This window comes from Falco peregrinus, chromosome 11 (assembly GCF_023634155.1).
Source record: "Falco peregrinus isolate bFalPer1 chromosome 11, bFalPer1.pri, whole genome shotgun sequence".
NCBI lineage: Eukaryota > Metazoa > Chordata > Aves > Falconiformes > Falconidae > Falco > Falco peregrinus.
Window position 1 is genome coordinate 24,365,962 of NC_073731.1, and position 17,921 is coordinate 24,383,882.

At 38.1% G+C, this 17,921-nt stretch overlaps 1 long non-coding RNA gene across 1 annotated transcript; it reads left to right on the forward strand.

Annotated features, from left to right (window-relative positions):
* Nucleotides 1–950: 950 nt before the first annotated feature.
* On the forward strand, nt 951–3,865 carry LOC129785324 (uncharacterized). Its single transcript, XR_008749247.1, has 3 exons — nt 951–1,442; nt 2,953–3,063; nt 3,678–3,865. It is a non-coding gene; the product is annotated as an uncharacterized LOC129785324 (long non-coding RNA).
* The last annotated feature ends 14,056 nt before the right edge of the window (nt 3,866–17,921 follow it).

Below are 17,921 nucleotides of genomic sequence, written 5' to 3' on the forward strand. Positions count from 1 at the left end.
ATACAGCAGTCAGGTTCCAACTATCAAGAAATGATGACTGGGACAATTAGTACCGAAATCTATTTTTTCCATTAGATATATTTCTTTTGGCATCCTAGTAAATCTGAGAAAACAAGCTGAGTGGCCTAGCTTTGAGTGGGTTGTGATCCAGACAGGACCTCCAACTTTTGGGGTTAAACCTCAGTCCTTTTTATGGTTTGACAGGAAAGGAGAGACAGCCTGCCCTGTCTTCAGAGCAGCTTTACCGTCGTCCTGCTCTGAATGCCCGTTCTTGGTTAGAAAATGCTGCCCTGTCCTGCAGCTTGTATCGCCCAGGTTAGTCCTGAGGAAACGAGTCCTGACCGTCATCGCTGAGACTGCCCAGCAATAAGAACCAGAGAATGGTGGGCAGAGAAATCTGGGAGATTTGCCTCCAAAAAGCACTTCTCCTCCTAAACAAAGCAGTCACAGGCAGGCACACTCAAACAGTATAGTATGTATGAATAAAGTAGGCTGGACTTGTCACACATCCCACAGAGATGTCAAGGTTATATTTAAGTTGCTAGAACAGACTGCTCCACAGCTCCTTGGTAGATGTTACCGAGCGGGACAATTTGTGTACTTCATATACTACACCTATTTATCTGTCTTATTTACTACTTATGATGACTCTAAAGGTGGGCACAGAATCTTGAGCGTGGTTTGAGACACTAACACAGTGCTGGCTATAAAACTCTTTCCCATACCAGAAAATAAAACTGTTTACAAGCTGAAAATACTTCTGTTAAGTCCTTCATTGATACACATCATCTGAGAGACACAAAACCAAACTCATATTAAACTAACAAAGCTGATACATTTTTACTACATCTACAGACCACAGAACACTTTGCTTTCAAGAAAAATTGAATAAATCAGAGCTTTCTTAAGGATACTTCTCCCCTTGTCTTCAGAAAGTCCTTAACGTGACATCTGTCCCTGCACTGTCACCTCTTTTAAAACTAACAAATGCATGACATATAATACAAGATTTATAAATTAAAGAAACCCACCCCTTTTAAGTAATATTCTTTAAATCTCAGTTTCTGACAGTCCTCCTATTTGCTCAGTAACTGTAATAGGCGTATTTTTCAGAAAATAGTGAATAAAAACTGACAAGCTATCGGGGGAATCTGAATGCATAATTGATAGGGGCATAAATTAATATGATTAGGCCTTTATTGGGTGCCACTGCTGCCAAACCTACAAAAGGGGCATGGAATAAAACATGGCTATGTTCTCAGGGCTGACAGACATCAATATGTAATGCATATTATCTCAAACCTTCTCATGTAGTCTGCGTATGACAGCACTCAACCTAATTGAAATTTTTATCTTTCTGTTGCATACAGACAGTTTTGACTAGCTGCTTCCAGGGAAAAGAGAGAAATCCAAATGACCCAAATGAAGGTTTCTCTGTAGAGGTATATACCGTTCTTGCAAATCACTTTAAAATGGCTTTTTGCTCTCTGGTTTTATAAAGCCATCTTCAGAAACCTGCATGAAAGACAGCCCAGGATGTGGTTTGCCTCTCTCCCTTTTAACTAAGCTTAACAGTTAAGCTAAAAGAAAGAAGGCAGTCAAAAGATTTCTTTGTAAAAATCAATATATTGTTTGCTCACTTCAACTGAGGCCTCATTTTGCTACTGTTCTTCATGCTGCATATATACAGTTTAGGAAAACATAATTTTCCTGTCTATTATGAAATTTGTAACAGTATCTCCCTCCAGACCTGTGAGGAAAAAGTTAAAAAATCGAGTGGTTTCTTGAACTGACACCCCTAGTCCCTCAAAAAATGTTGCTCAGGTGATACAGCTTCATTTAGATAATTCTAAATTATTTTTCAAGTTTTTATTTTTCAGTTCTCTTTATGAATTCACACACTGAAATGAAAAGCCGTGGCAAAACCATGATAGCTATCAGTTCTAAAATGTTTCAAAGATTTTGGTTAAATGGGAACGTAATCTATATTCACTTTTCATGAAGGGTTTTTGCTTTGATAAGTCAAAGTTGATTAAAAAGTTTCACATTTAATATTTTGCTCTTTATTGAAAAGTTCTGTACTGTATGAGTGTTCCCGAGAACGCATGCTACCATTACTAAATATTTTTATTACAGTAGTGTTGGATGTTGTACAAATAAGATAAGGAGTCAGCTTCTGCTCTGCTGTTTACAGTCTAGAATGGGATTATCCCTCGAGTAAGACACATTTAACCTGTAAAAATCAAAATAAAGCAGACAGGGACAGAAATGGGTCCAAGAACTCATTTTGACTTTACTGAAACTCACTTCCTAAGATATAAGGAAGAAATCTATTTTTTCTTTCTGAAATATATTTTAAATCCCATGTATTTACTTTGATAAATGATAATCATGTTCTCGGTTATTTTCATGCTGTGATATAAAGACAAAGGCAGTATAGCTAAAAAATCACTTTCTTCTGTTAATCGACAATATTGTACTCTTCTAACTCATCACTCCATTATCACAAATGGTAGGAAATCCAGTAAATATAAAGAGGCCACATGTTTTGTAGCTTGGAGAATGACACATTGCGTTCTGAAAGATCCACGTTGCTGCACCTGTTATTTCAAGTAATTTATTTATTTCAGAGGCTATAAAGCACTCCCATTTTCATTTTATACCTGCCCTTGGTAGTTGCAAGTTCAAGATGTGAAACAAACCTGCTATGATTTCCGTTCCATTTATGTATCACAAAGAGAGAGGTCAGGGCACTTGATAGACAACAAGAGCTCATGAACTTTCCCTTGAGCACTGTGGAGAAACTCCAAGCCTTATTTCACCCTAATGTGAATTTGTTATACGAATTAAATTCTCATGAAACATATTGAGAACCTAATGCTGCATGGTTTTGGTATTGTTTGTTCCTACTTCAGTGCTCTATTGAAAATATATCTTTCTTCTGTTTTCCAGAAACAAGACTGATAACCATGTGACTAGAAAAAACCCTGTGTGTGCTCTGCAGTGTTGTGTGCATTGTCAGGTGGATGAGGTGACTTGAGGCTGTAGAGATTTAAAGGCTGGGTATTTAAATTGTTTTACTATTTTGATTCTGTGTAACTTTTTTTTGTACTACTTGGGAATGTCAGTATTTACAATTTAGTGGCTATAAATAGAAAAAATAGAATAACAAGAAATCCCCAACCCCATCAAACACATTGGCTAGAAGATGGCTTCAAGGGATGGCTCCTGATCTTGTTTCTTACTTAGAGTGATATTTAAAGTCTGGAAGGGCTTCTCTTATTAGAACATGGCTTGGACTTGTAACTACTTCAGGAGTTTCTTAAGAAAGGGTCTTATTATAGCTCAGAAGACTCTTCTAGTGACATGTGACACAGTTTGAGCCTCTTACAAGGCCAATAGCAGAACAATTTCACAATAATACTAAACATCGCAGGACAGTAGTCCAAGGTGAATTTCAGGGGTTTGTGTCTTAAAAATAATTTCTCTTATTAATCTCTGTTTTTTGGGTGATCTGGTCTTTCTCAGGGGCATGAATACAGAACAGTTCATCTAGCAGTAAAGCCTGCAGGTCAAGACAGTATTTGAGGCACTAGGCTTCCTTCTTCTCCACCTGATAAGTTACTGAGTCCTTTTGTCCCACACCAAAATGCTTTCTTTCATCCACTTTGTTTCAGGCACACAGAGATAGACACTCATTCAGTCCACGTGTTCAGCAGCTCTGCTTGTTGTTCAGAGAGGGGGATATTACACACTGGAGGAGGAGCCTGAATTGACACCCATGCCCGGCTTTCTCCTTTTTTAGCTGTCAGATACTGCTAGCATGACCACAGCGGATGGCTGAGACAGGTATGGCAAGACTGGAGTGCAGAGTGGGGCTGGCTCGCACCACAGCGCACAGATCTCTTGTAGCAGTTGTTTGGCATCTCCCATTTAACTTTATAACCCCATTGCTGTCATCTATAGTCCAGAAGAACAACATGTTGCTGGTGGCCTACTTTGCCCACTAGATGAAAAAAGGAACAGTTAACGTTCACAGTATAACGTACTCCTCTGTATGTGCACACATACTTGTAATTTTGGAGGAATGGACATGCAACAGCTTGAGTAAACAAGATGAACTCATGATCTTAGTCACTCTGGTCCAGGTTCAACTATGCTGGGTAGTATCTTATACCACAACTAAGTCCACAGAAGTCAATATGAGTAATGTATTCCAAATATAGCTTAAAGTTAAAAATCACTATTTCTAATCCAACCATAAGGTACATTTTTATATCCGTTTCCACAATGCAACTTCAAAACTGGAATCATAAGTGCTTACTTGAGTCCACGAATAAAACTAGCATGTGAAACAAATAAGAAGGCTTGCCAGTAGCCTGGGGAGTACCGAGGTAGGATCCTGCAAACTGGCTTGGGTGCTGCCCTGGGTTTGAATATAGTTTTGGTCATAGAGGTCCAGATTTTGCCAACCTGAGCACCAATATCAGATTGACCTCTCTCAGACAAATGTAAGCTAGCTAGGACTTCCACAGAAAAGTGATGGTGGTGAGGTGGTTGCTTGCTTTGTGTAGAACAATGCAAACCTTTTGAAATTTTCACAGTGTTTTGGTAAGCTGTGAAGAACGGTGGAGGTTTTTTCAATAGAACAACTTCACGTGCTTACACATGAGAAAAGCAAAACCTGTCATGGCACTCTCTGTGGGCGAGACTTTCTTGCTGTCCTACATACTTCAGGATATATCAGACTCTCTACTTGGCCAAAATAGAATTGAACTGTGTGTGATGCAAGAGTCAGTAGATGAACCTAGCTTGTGAAGATGGAAATTATGTGGAGATAGCTCCTGTGCAGCACACCTTTTAAACTCTCCAGTAGGGACTGAACGCTGCAAGACTATGAAGATGCTTCGTGTTGCAAATCAAGGTTATTACAATGGCCTTGAAACCAGTCAATGAACATAGGCCCAAGAATGATGTTAAATATGGGGCAGGAAAAGAGAGAAACTAGCACTATTTCATAGATATGAAAGCACAGGACTGCACAGAAATGAAAAGCAATACCTACAGTGCGACTATAATAAATCACAGGTATTAACTAGCTCACAGTACCCTTGTATGGTAGGGATGGGCTGCTATTCCTGCGTGCAGAGGGAAGAACTGAGACCCAGGAAACAAGAGGTACATTTCCAGAGAGGCGAATGGCACCCGAGGTCTCCAAATCTGTTTGTAGTGTTGAGCTTTGTTCCTCCCCAACAAAGTATTTTGCCTGAGGTCAAAAAGGGTTTTTAAACAGAAGTTGCAGAAGTTCCAGTCCTAAACCCCCACCAAACCACCTTGCACGATATTGGCAAAATTCTACTGGGCTTACCGTAAACCACTGAAACCCCAAATCTGCAAAATAACTGTGGCTCTTCAAGAGGCTAGAACTTGCCTGAAATTAGCAAAGTGAAATCCATACGAGGTGTTAATATTCTTTCCCCTCACCGCAAAGCCATTTGAGGAATTTCAGCATTGTGACATTTTCAAATTACCAAGTTGAAGCACTTTACATGTTAGCAAAATGCATTGCGCCAACCATGTTTTAAGAAAGATCATTTATCACCTCTGGAAAGTTGCTGAGTAAATCCTTTTGACTTTGGGCTATCCCATTCATCCTTGTTTCAAATAATGTAATTCTAACATTTTATCGATGTTCTTTAGATTTCCCCCCCTTCTTTTCCATTTAAAAACTGGTTTCTAAATACATTTGATGCAACTAAGTTTTATATTTGTCTCCTTATGGAAGTATGCAGAAGATGTGTTCAGCTATATTGATCTCTGAGGAAATGTGGATGAGGTAGATAATGTGAAACCTTTTTGTCATTACTAACAGTTATATGGGTTCTGGAAACTTTCTGTGTTTGGCTGACTAGATAAGTGGATGCATTCACATTTATTTGATTGGAAAAGTATGGGGAGTAAACTATGTCTCCCCAGTTTCTGTACAGAATTGATCTTTTGTGTATCTATGCTTTTCTATTACAGCAAAGGAGTTGGCGATTATGAGAGCAGACGCACCCCTTTCTTTCTGCTGGAGTCTTTGGAGACCAGCCTCAAAGAAAAGGGAAGGGACGTAAACAAATTAAGAGAGGGGAACAAAAGGGCACAAGGCAAAGTGCTGAACATTTCTACCTCTAACCTTCAGAAACTGAAGGAGAAAGAAATTACTGCTCTTGACTTTATTAGCTCCTTGCATCTCTCTCACATCTGTGACAGACTACCCTTACTCTGCCTGCTCTGGGGTGGCCGCAGGTGACAGGTACTTGTTTGGTTATGGCTCAGCTGCAGGAGCCACAGCTGGTGCTTGGCCTTACTCTGCTAGCTGGGATACCAGGTAGAAGGTTGTTAGTGTTTACGTGCAAGTCCCATGACTTGTTGTATAGGAGTTTGTCTAAAAGATGAATGAATAAAAACTGAATGAGGTCCTTTCTACTACGAAACTATCACTTAAATGATTTTTCCCACCCCTCCATTCTAATTCCTCTCCAATCGTTCAACAAGCCTCAACGTACCATCTTTTCTCTGAATTTCCAGACTAGGTTCTATATCTGCTCAGCTGTGGGCACCAAGACATATGCAAACCTCTGCAAGCAAGTCCAGACCATGAAATCTTAATTCTGGATCCAGGCTATACTTTGGTGATAAAGAGGTCTTTCAGTCCCCTTGCATCACTTACTCTCAACCCGTATAGGTTACTACTTTCTTGCCAGAACTGATTCAACCCCCCGATTTGTGGAAACAACGAATAATCCAGTGAAAAGATTTTATTTTAAAAAGCGTATCTTTTGCTCGATCTGGTTTGCAGTATGACCACAAAAAAAAAAAAAAAAGTTGGACAGACTTAAGTGAGGCAAAAAAGTACTTTTTTGTACTTTTGGCAAGGGGGAAAAGCAGCTGGGAACAGGAGTCATTTAAACAGCTGTTGCTGTTTTGATGCAGAGGATTCATGAGGCAGGGTTAGGTGCTGGTACCCAGAGTGCATAGGTGAGGAGAAGAAAGACTTTTGTGCTGCTTTCTTAAGCTGATGGCTTTCAGGATCAGGAATACCCAGGATCAGACGGTCTGAAACAGCCTCCCTGTAGACAGCAAGCAAAATGCAAGTTGCCCGCATGCTGCCTCCTGTCCTAGACAGGCAGGTTTTACAGCTGAGACCCACTGTTATGGGGCACAGCCCCTGTGCAACCCTTGTGCATATACTGATATGAGTTCAACATGCTGGCTCTTGGCTTGATGTCTTTTCAGCTAGAATCTTCCTTCTTCCTCCCCTGCGCCCCAACGCACGTTTTTTTATGACTCCTCTTTTTTCCTGAGCCCTATGAGCTGTCATGGGATACTTTATCATGAGGTCTCTTTGCACTTTTTTTTTTTTTTTTTAAGTTAGGCTTTACATCAGTCTGCCCTGTTTATGAAAACACAAATCCATTAGTTTAACATCCATATGGTCAATCTCCTTTCTAAAGTTGGCTCCTGACCTGCAATACAACTCCTGATGATGATTGGCATAAAGCTTGTCTAATCACAATAAAACCTGTGCAGACTAAGGTCTCTGTCCTTCCCTTGGTGACCTCTTAGGCATTTCAGCTTTTCATATAGGTGTTAACTAGTACTTTTTTAATCCACTCTTATTCAAAATTAAGCAAATCTCTGCCATGATTGTTAAAACTGGCAGATAGAAACACACAAGATCTCAAAATTAAAAGCACAGAACTCATGCAAACAGGCAAGGTGATGCACGGTGGACAAGAGACACAGCTCAGAAAACCTGGAATGGAGCCATTGGCTTTAATTAGCTGTACCAATTTATGTTTTCCAAGAATCTGGCCTGTTTCTTAAAAAAAAATGTTTTGGATGTGTTAGAAAAATTGGGTGTATAAATTACAGCTGCCCCTATGACACTTTAACTTGAACGACCAGTACTTATTCAGTCAACTACAATAGGTCTCGCTGTCCTTGGCAGGATTACAGGGGTAATATTTTTTAACATGGATGAGCAGCTCTTGAACAATTTCTCCAATGTATTAAGCATGAACGGGCTTTTCTTCAACATCAGGTGTGCATGTCTTCTCGCATTTTTCTCCACCACACATATTTATTGTGGCCATTACAGGGGGAAAACTTCCCTTCCTATAAATGTTTGTCTTCTCCTCCACCCTTTTTATGGTAACACCACAAACTGATGGAGTGATCTTGTTTCACATGACTATATAAATAAATAAACCAAGACAGGCAAAGATGACACTCACTATTGTTGGAGTATATTGCTACAGTTTCTTCATTGCTTGCAAAGGAACTTGTGGACAAAGATAAAAGACAGGCTATGATAGATATTCTGTTAAAGACTACTTCTTGTAGCTTCCTATTGGCAAGAAATCTCATTTGTTTAAAGGGAGTTTATAATACACACAAAATTGCAAGCTTATTTAAAAAATAGTAGTAAAATACTGTTAACTTAAGCTGCCTTTATAAAAAGTTTTGAAGGCCTTGAAATATCCTCTACTGACAGCTGGACATGGACGACTTCAAATTGATGAAATAAAAATATAAATATCTTTTACATAAGAATGGTTGATACAACAACATGACTGGTACACAGCACATGTTATCTCAAACTCTGTATCTTAGGGTCTTCATCTTCAGAAAGACAATTGCTACTGGTTAGGGAGAAAAAAAAAAAATAGTATTCAAAAGCTTTAGTAGCAGCTGTTTCATCCTTTCATTGATTATCAATCCATTGCCAAAGCAGACGGTGCCTTTGTTTTTGTCCCCTGCCCCACCCTTAACCTGCATTTTTTTAATTGTTTAATAATTTATTGGAATATATTCTCCTGTATTTATATAAATTCCTTAGGCAACGTAGCAGTTGCTTCTAGAGAAAAGCTATATTAAGAATTTTAGGTATTGGTAATTGGCAATCTAACTTTGAAGATGTAAATGAGAAGTTCCCTGTATAGCATCCAAGTCTACCAAAGATTTACAGAAAAGAGAACAAGTACATGCAGGCTGAAGTGGAAATAAAAATCTTTACATCACACACATTCTGAATAAAATTGCATGTTTTTAATTGTATTTTTATTGCCTCTTTCATAGAAAAAGGTACTCTGAGCCTAATCCTGCTGTTTTTCTAAAGTTCAGAAATAGGGTCCAGTAATACAAGACACATGGGAAGACTTTTGCAAGTCTATGTGAAGCAGTATATTGAAAGAAAATGCCTTCATTTGCCTGACCAAATTCTCATTTTAATTATTTGAGACTCCAAACTTCCTTTTCCTTTAAGTGATATTCCTTTAAGTATGTTTTCTTAGCTCAAGTGTCAGATCAATTAATTTTTTCTCTTTGCTCTAGAGAAGACTTCTTTTATTACAAGAAAAGGAAAAAAAAAGTACATATGTGATAGTAACTTTAATTATTGAAGGTTTTTGACACCACTGATGAAAATGCTTCCCACAAAGTCAGCTTTGAGCGTAGCCAGTGACAGCGCTGTGAAGGTCAGTGTTCAGATTAACATGCTCACTGTAAAAACATATGGCAGATTTTTGTACTTATAGTAGTAGTAATGTACGAACTGATTGAAAGATTGAAAAACTTATATCCAGAGTAATTAGAAGCCTCTGATACTAAGCAAACTAAACAAGCTTCCTTGTGAAACAGAAACTTAAAATTTATGTCCTTGCCTGTTTCATCTAATCTGAGATGACTTTGATTCCAAGAAAAATCAGATCTTTTTAATGACAAGTAAGGCCTCACACACCAGCCAAGCAGATGGGGAATTGTGCAGAACTTTGCACCAAAGAAAACTTGTGCTTTGATAGTATCACCATCATGTACACATTCAAGGCTGATGAGAAGTATGAGTAAAGATAAGCATGAGACTTTCCTAAGACAGCTGACAACACACTGAAAGTTTTGGAGAAGAAAGTAAATATTCTGAAAGAATAAAATTATTCCCCCCCTCTAGAACCCCGCAAAACAACATATGTATGTGAAAGGACTGAAAAAGGAGTCGTAGCTGATAAAAGAGAGAAGTCAGCTGATGTTCTTTGAAACAGAGGATTTGGAAACCATTTACTGAAATACAGAGAAAGCCTTTTAGCAGAATCCTTCTTCTTCCCCCTTTTGTCCTCTGCCTTTCAATAAAGTCTTTTGAAAGATCATTATCCCGCAGAAGACAGTCACACAAATGTTTCCCTTCAACATGAAAATGCAGACTTTAAGTTACACTAAATAAACAAAACTCATCTGTTACTCATCTGAAACCAGAACAAAAGGAAACAACAGGAATCTAGATATTATTTTAAACAAACAATTCAACAGAAAACCCCAGATCTTGGTGGCTAGTCATACATCTAGTTGATAGATAACATGTAACAAGTGCTATCGAGTGAAGCTTGATGTGTTTTGCACATCTAGGTTACTCAGAGCAGTTTAGTCCTACGTGGCCAAAAAGCATAGCATGAGGAACACACAGCATTGAAGGAGGGAAAAAAAAAATCTGTCCTTAAGCAGTAATAATTAGATTTGGGGCTCTCTCCAGCACAAATTAGCATTTATGGCATCTGGCCCATGGACCAGATGCTGTAGGACATTGGAGGTGTTTGGAAATGTCCAGTTAATGGCAGCAAATGGCTGTTAAGGGAAGAATGGGAGACAGAGACCTGTGAGAAAGGCATCACTTTCACCAAGCTCCACCTCAAAGCGTGATGTGTTGGTGGGACCTACACCATTGCTCAAAGCAAATGGAGATAGCACGTCTCTGGGGGACTCAGGGGAAAAAAAATAAGCAACTTTAAAAAATATTTTCATTTATGTAAAAGCAAAGCAATTTGGCACTCTCCATGTGTGCACCTAATGTAGTCAAATCAACCCTTCCAAGAAGTGGAAGGACATACTACCTCCTACCTTGAATTAGCTCCTTTAGACAGGCCATCCACCATTCAAAGCACCCTGCCATTTCAAGAAATTCTGATTTTTCCTTCAGCTATATGTCAGCTTGGCAGACTAATTCTGGTATGTGGCAAGCCAGGAGAGTCCAAAAATGCCACTGAACATTTTGTTCCATGAGAAAAATTAAGGAAGACGGGAGGCAGGAAGGGAGATTACAATCCAGTTCATTCTTTCCAGCTCATAATTCTCTTAAAACCTTTGGTGATTTCTGTGTCTGTAGGAGATCTCAGGCTTGGTGAACTAGTGCTTTGTAATACTGCACGACTGTACACTAACTTTTGAAACCCATATCAAAGATGCATACAAGCAGTAGTGTTATTAGAATCTTTGTTCATATTCTTTAAAATGTAGAAGTCAACATTTACAGCAGATTAACAGAGATCCTACAGCAGATCAAATGCCTAGAATTAAGTAAGAATCGTCAGAGGACAGACAATTGATGTAAAGGAGCAGAGAAACACAGAACGCATAAATCATAACCAAGAAAGTTAAACCAATGAGATTTAGCAATTATCAGCTTCTTAGTGACAGTTTTTATTTTGTCTGCTAGGTAGAGGACATGCTTGAAGTCTCGTTTCAGTTCTATCTTTCCTTTACTTTTGGATTTGCAGATTCATTTGACCAGCCTGCCATTGCGACACTAAGTAGCACTATTCTGGAAATTTTCCAGCAAAATGATTTTTGTTTTGAACTGGAAAGTGAGATGCTACCACTGCCAGAAGTGTTTGTGTTGATCTATAAACATTATGGCTAACATTTTATCTGGAAAAGTTTTAAAGTTCCCAAACAGCTGAGGAGGGTTCAAACATGCCTCTTTCCCTTTCAGCTCCTTTGGCTGTAGCTTTGCTACTTGAGAAGCACCCACAGTTTACATATAGAGTATTTTATGGAACATGCAAAACATGCAAGACCTAGCTGAGTTCTCTTAGCCAAACTGATTGAAAGCCATAGCCATCAAACTATTAGCCCAGCTAATCTCTTGTGTATACACAACTCTTCATTATAACAAATATTCCAACAGACAAATAGTTAAGATGTAGGAGACATCTTCAACAGTCTGTTCCAAGAAACATTTATACACACACACACACACGTATATATGTACATAACAGCTCCAAAGACTGAATGGAGAGAAACTCCAGCACAGCCAGCAGTAGCTGTAGCACCACCAGAGATACAAGAGCAGGGACATCCATGTGATTTTTCCTCATCTTAATCCATGAAAAGAGCAATGCAAGAGAATGATGAAGCACAGCATCAGTAAGAAACAAAGACAGCAGATGAAGAAATAACCCTGTTGGAGTCTGATGGAACCTGAAGCCAATGGGCAGCCAGTCTCCCTGCTGGGGTAGAAGGAAGAGTGGGATAAAGGGAAGGAGGGAATCTCCTTCAGCTTGGAAACTGTGCCTCTGTCTCTATGGGAATGGGGTGTTTAGCACTTTGTCAGCAGTAACAGCCCAACTGCTTTTTCTTCTGGCCTATGCATTAACAAGGGGGAGTTGAGGATTTTGAAAATTGCCTAAATAATTTAGACAAAATTAAATGGCATTAAAAGCCACCACTTGGCCTTTAAAATCATTAGGCAATTAAAAGTCATCACTCAGGCATTTTCAAAGTTCCTTTCTTAAAAAAAAAAAAGTCTTCAGAGCAAGTTTTAGAATCTTATTTTAATTTTTCTTAAATAAATCTTGCCCAAAATAGAGCTTTCAGAGATAGATGACTTTACCATTATGATTTAATCAACAGCCATTTGAAATGAATATTTCAAGCCCTCACATTCTACATGCAATGTGAATATCTCCGGAGGGAAAAAAAAAAGGCATGGAATGCTTTGAAATTATGAAAGCTTGAATACACAGTCTATATTTTAAGATGCCATCTCATAATGCCCTTTGCACCAACCTGTTTGTTATGGTACCATTGGCCAAGAATTGCTTTCCAGGCTCCACTTAACACAGGGTCTGTGACGGGAGGTGGGAGAGGGAAGAAAAGCAGTGTGTAACCACAGGAATATCATCTCTAGTTGGAGTCGATGGAGCCCAAAGCTGGATGTGCTGAGGCACGCTGTGCAAAGCAACGGCAGAGGTAACCTGTCACAGCAGAGCCAATGGAATCAGGTGCAAAAAAATCAGAGAAAGAGTTTTATAAGAAGTTGAGGTTACTGTGAACACATCATAAGATAAAGCTGGATTTTTTTTTACAGCCTTTTATTAATCAGCTGCCTGCAGGACTGATGAAACAGATGCTCACCGGTACCTACGAACCCTACTCAAAAAGGAACTTCAGTTGTTATTGCCCTTCTCTCCTGCATGAAACACAAGGCAGTGTAATATATATCCAGATAAAAGTGAGGGAAATAAGCATTATTTTCTTACATCCTCTGTTAATTACTGAATTATTGAAGGACATGCCTGGTAATTTTGACCAGGAATATTTGCAAATATTTTATCCACACTTTTGCCCTATGACTAGTCAAAGAAAGTAGGGGGATCCTCTATGTATTTGAATGAATACGTTTCCCTGTTTGGCATGAAATGCTGCTTTCTTACCTTTATAAAGATAAGATGGAATTATCTTTCCTTGTCTTATTGCACATTGCTGACACAAACTGTTCCTAACCAGTGACAAGACCAAAATGTACAAACTTGTTTTATTTTTTAAAAAAGCTCTTCCTATCTACATAGGAACTTGGAAAGGAAAGGGGTAAAAAAATCCCATCCTGGTGAAAATCTGATGACATGCGTAATAAATTCAAATTCATTTAATTAGATTTCTTAATTGAAATTAACCTTGAGAAACTGAAGGCAAATTTATCAGCATACTTTTTTACTAGTTAGTGTGATATTCAAATGGTTTGCGAGTGACACTTATACCATGAGAACTGACTCAGTCACACAGTCCACATCCAAGACAGGCTCTAGGGTTCCCTAAGCAGTACCAGTTGTACACTTTCCTAAGCTTTTGTTTCTTCTTAAGAACATGCTTCAATAAACATACTAAAAAGAGAGATATTAAGTGTTGGTAACTACTATTGTGTGTATTTTTCTTCTTGCCGAGAGATTCACAAGGTGGTTGCAGCTGGAAAGAATCGGGTCAATAGGACATTGCAAAATTTTAAGAAAAATGTAGCACCTTCCCCCTCCTGTCTGTATTTCCCCCCTCTTCCCGCTCCCCAAATAGCATGCCACTAATAGCACTTTCTACTCACCTGATTTTACTTTAAGGCTTTTCAAGAGGATTGTCATTTATAGCCTGCAATTCAAGCCTGTTATTCCCTTTGCAAAAGAATCAGCCATATTGAACTGGAAATCTCACCCTCTAACTATTTATTAATATAGTTTTAAAGGAATTCTCAGATTTTTGTTGCTAACTGCTCACTTGGGTTGAAATGTGATGCACTTGTTGGCAGTGTTTCCCCAGAGGGACTGCAGTGAGACAGACTTACTCAAGCTTCACTTGAACACAGAAATGAAAATCAATAAACAATTTGAACTTCTCAGAAGAGAATTTTTCTCCTCTAATGAATATACAAGCTTGGTTACAGCTTAATTTAAAGATTGAATTTAGTGTGTGTTTTTTCCCTGCACCAGGAGCATGACAAACACAAGCTTCAAGTGACATGTCCCAAAGGGAGACTTATTGTTAAAAAAAAAAAAAAAAAAAAAAAAAAAAAAAAAGGGAAAAAAAGAGAAAAGAAAAGAATAGAAAAGAAAAGGCAAGCAAATAAGCAAACAGAAATTCCTGGTCCCATGACATAAAGATACCTTAAAAGTAAGGAAACTAACATGCAGCTGCAGAACAGATCTGCTTTGTAGGTGATGCGCAGACACCTAAACTTTGAGTTTCCGGTGGGACAAATTTTTTAATGCATGTATTTTTATTTGCTTTTATAAGAGACTGCAGATAGGGTCAGACTACAGTGTAGAGATGTGGCTGTAAATTCTCCAGTAGTTTAAGGATGTTTGAATGCAGGATAGACGTGTGGGTTTTTTGGGTTAGTTTCTCACACACAAAATCATATTTATTTATAACATTTGCTTTCAGTATTTGAGCAGATTAATAACAAAATTTCTGCAAAAATTAATCACATTGATTCTACAGTCTTTTTCTTTATTTAATTAATGTTTCTAAAAATAAGACACACTTGAACTCAATATTAACTGCCAGAAGGGCTAGTGCTGGGATAAGCTACTGTGTTTTTGTTTTTCAGAATTTCTGCAGTTATCAAGCTAAACTGCTTTTGCCATCTGATAGTTTGTCTGAGCAAAGTGATTAGTTGAAAGCCACAAAAATGATTGTGTGCAGCATTTTATTCTCCAGCTCATCAAGAAATAGATATGAATTGGAAACTTTGATCTCATCTGTGCAAACTGGAAACCAGATAAATCAGATCTTATATAATTGCGTATCAACTAAGTGACATAATAAAATAAGAAAGACCTATTTCAAAACCAGTCCTAAAAATATAGTGTTAGTCTGGAAATAAAAAAAAAAAAAAAAAAGAAAAAAAAAAAAGAGAGAGCGGGAACATAGATGTACTGAAATACCTGAAAGTGTAGATTTCAAACAGTTGGTCGCAGTTTCTATACAGGTAAGCCCCTAGAGAATATATTTAAGGCATTCATATAGATAATAGGTAGCTTGACTTTCCAAACCAAAACAGTTAGAGTCACATTTTTGTTGCAATAAAAAAAAAAAAAAAAAATCCTAAATTTCTTTAGCCCCTGAACTCTTTTTCACGTTTGTAATATTAACACCCCACTCAAAGGGATCTCGCAAGCTTTTCATTTGAACTACAATTATTCTTTTGTCTACTGGGAACCCAGTGCAAAGATGATGTCCTGTGTGCAAGAAGCAAGCAAGCTGAATATTAATTAATGAGCGCTACTTAATATGCGGAAGAAGAGGAGCAACAATCAGTCGTGAGCCCTTACATATTAACTTGTAGATCATTGTTATTCTGGGAGGCATCATAAGGCCAAATGCAGGTTACAACTAGTTTAGAAAAATCTCTTTAATTAAGAAACATGAAAGTTTAAGTCTCTCATTATAAATATCTTATTGTGACCATAAAAGACATCATTAAATGGTGTGAGGGTGTAGCACTTTTAATGCAGTCCGAGGTGATGAATTGGACTTCAGCTGTTAATCTTTTGGCAGTGGGATTCAATAAACAAGCAAAACACTGAGTTTTCACTATTTTTCCTAAGATGGAAAGAAACGAGTTTTCCTTTTGTTAAGGATCTAGGAAGGCCACGACTAACAGATCTCCATAAAACACCTCTCTCCAAATAAGTGGGTCAGGAGTTCCACAGAAACAGGAGAGTCACAGAACTACTCTCCTGTTTGTCACTTGCCATGACTATTGGCAGCCTTGCAGAATAGAAAAAAAAAAAAAAGTGAATTATGTTCTCCAATACTTTTTGCTTTGCTAAGTTAACTGAAGGAAAAAGATGTAACATTCCCATTGGCATGTCTCTGGGCACATTGCTAAAGGAGACTGGCCTCCTTGTTCCTATTTATCAGATGGGAAAGCAGGTCTGTGAAAAGACGAGGTGTGACCTAAGGCTACTTATGAGGGCAACATCAGAAGAAAACAGGTATGGCTTTCCAGACACAGTCTCTATCTTTATCAATATTGCTTTCCCTTTTAAGGAATTAACCCCCCCAATAGTAGTAAAATATATGAATATTAAATCACAATAAGAATACATCTTTATAAGATTCCTACTTCAAATCTGGCATGTCCAATGACAGGAGTGTCAGGGGATCTACAGGTTTTATTACTGCATGGAGCCATGCAACAAATAAAACCCAAACCATCCAGTGCATAGTAATGAAAAGAACGCAATTCATTTGCAGATCGGCCTCTTCCCAGTGTGCTTGGCTGAGAGAAAAAGTGTAGCTACAGGAAGAATCAAATTCAGTTCTCAACTATATGCAAGGTTAACAACTGATGACAACACTTTTTTAGGAAAGGATGCAGCAGCACACATTGATTCAGCTCTTTATGCCATACAATGACTAAGATGAGACTTCCCTGCATTTGCTGTATGCAAAGTATTTTCCCAATGCGTTACACAAAAATACCTTTCTGCTTGCTGATGGTAAAAGGCTTCTCTGCCAAATATACTGTATCTCTCTGAAACAGTTTTTAAATAGCTTTTACAGGTGCAGTTTGGACAGGCAGTAAGATGTAGCAACATCTTAACAAGGACTTAATGATAAGCCCTTTATTTTACATTAAACTACGTGAACATGTTTTTATGCACTATATATGGCAAAAATCTTTGCTGTTTTACATAGTCTGGACAGTTTCAGCAACTTGAATTGTGAAATATGACCACTGATTTGGAAGAAGCATACATCTGCATTTTGCTAATATCCCTTCACTAGTTGAAAACTGCAGTAATGCAAATGTGAAATACTCACAGGTTTACCTCTCTCAAGGTATGTAGAGCAGAGCAATGCCATGAAATCTGACACAATTAAGGATTTTACAGTTACTGCTTCTTATCAGTACCTAGCATTGTTTACAAAGTATTCTCCATTCCTGGAGATCTTCAAAGCATGATCTGGAAGGAATCTCATTCTCAGGATTAGAGGTGTTGTCAAAGCAGCATATGAAAAAGAACAGGAAAGGAACAGAAATGTGAAAATGGGTCAATCACGATTCATTGTAACTCACATTTGATTCCTCCCCCCTCCTCCACTTTGCAAACTAGCAGCATTCAGAGAAACTTCCAATTTTTGAAGCTACTTGGGAAGTTCTGCTGCACTTGTTCACTTACAAAAATAGAAACAAGGTGTAAAAAAAAAAAAAAAAAAAAAAAAGAAGGAGAAACCCAAACCTTCCTTACAACATTTTAAATCTGTTTTTTCAAGCTATACTACTCTTGTATGGGTGGATAATGATCTTAAAGAATTATTTAAAATCCCGC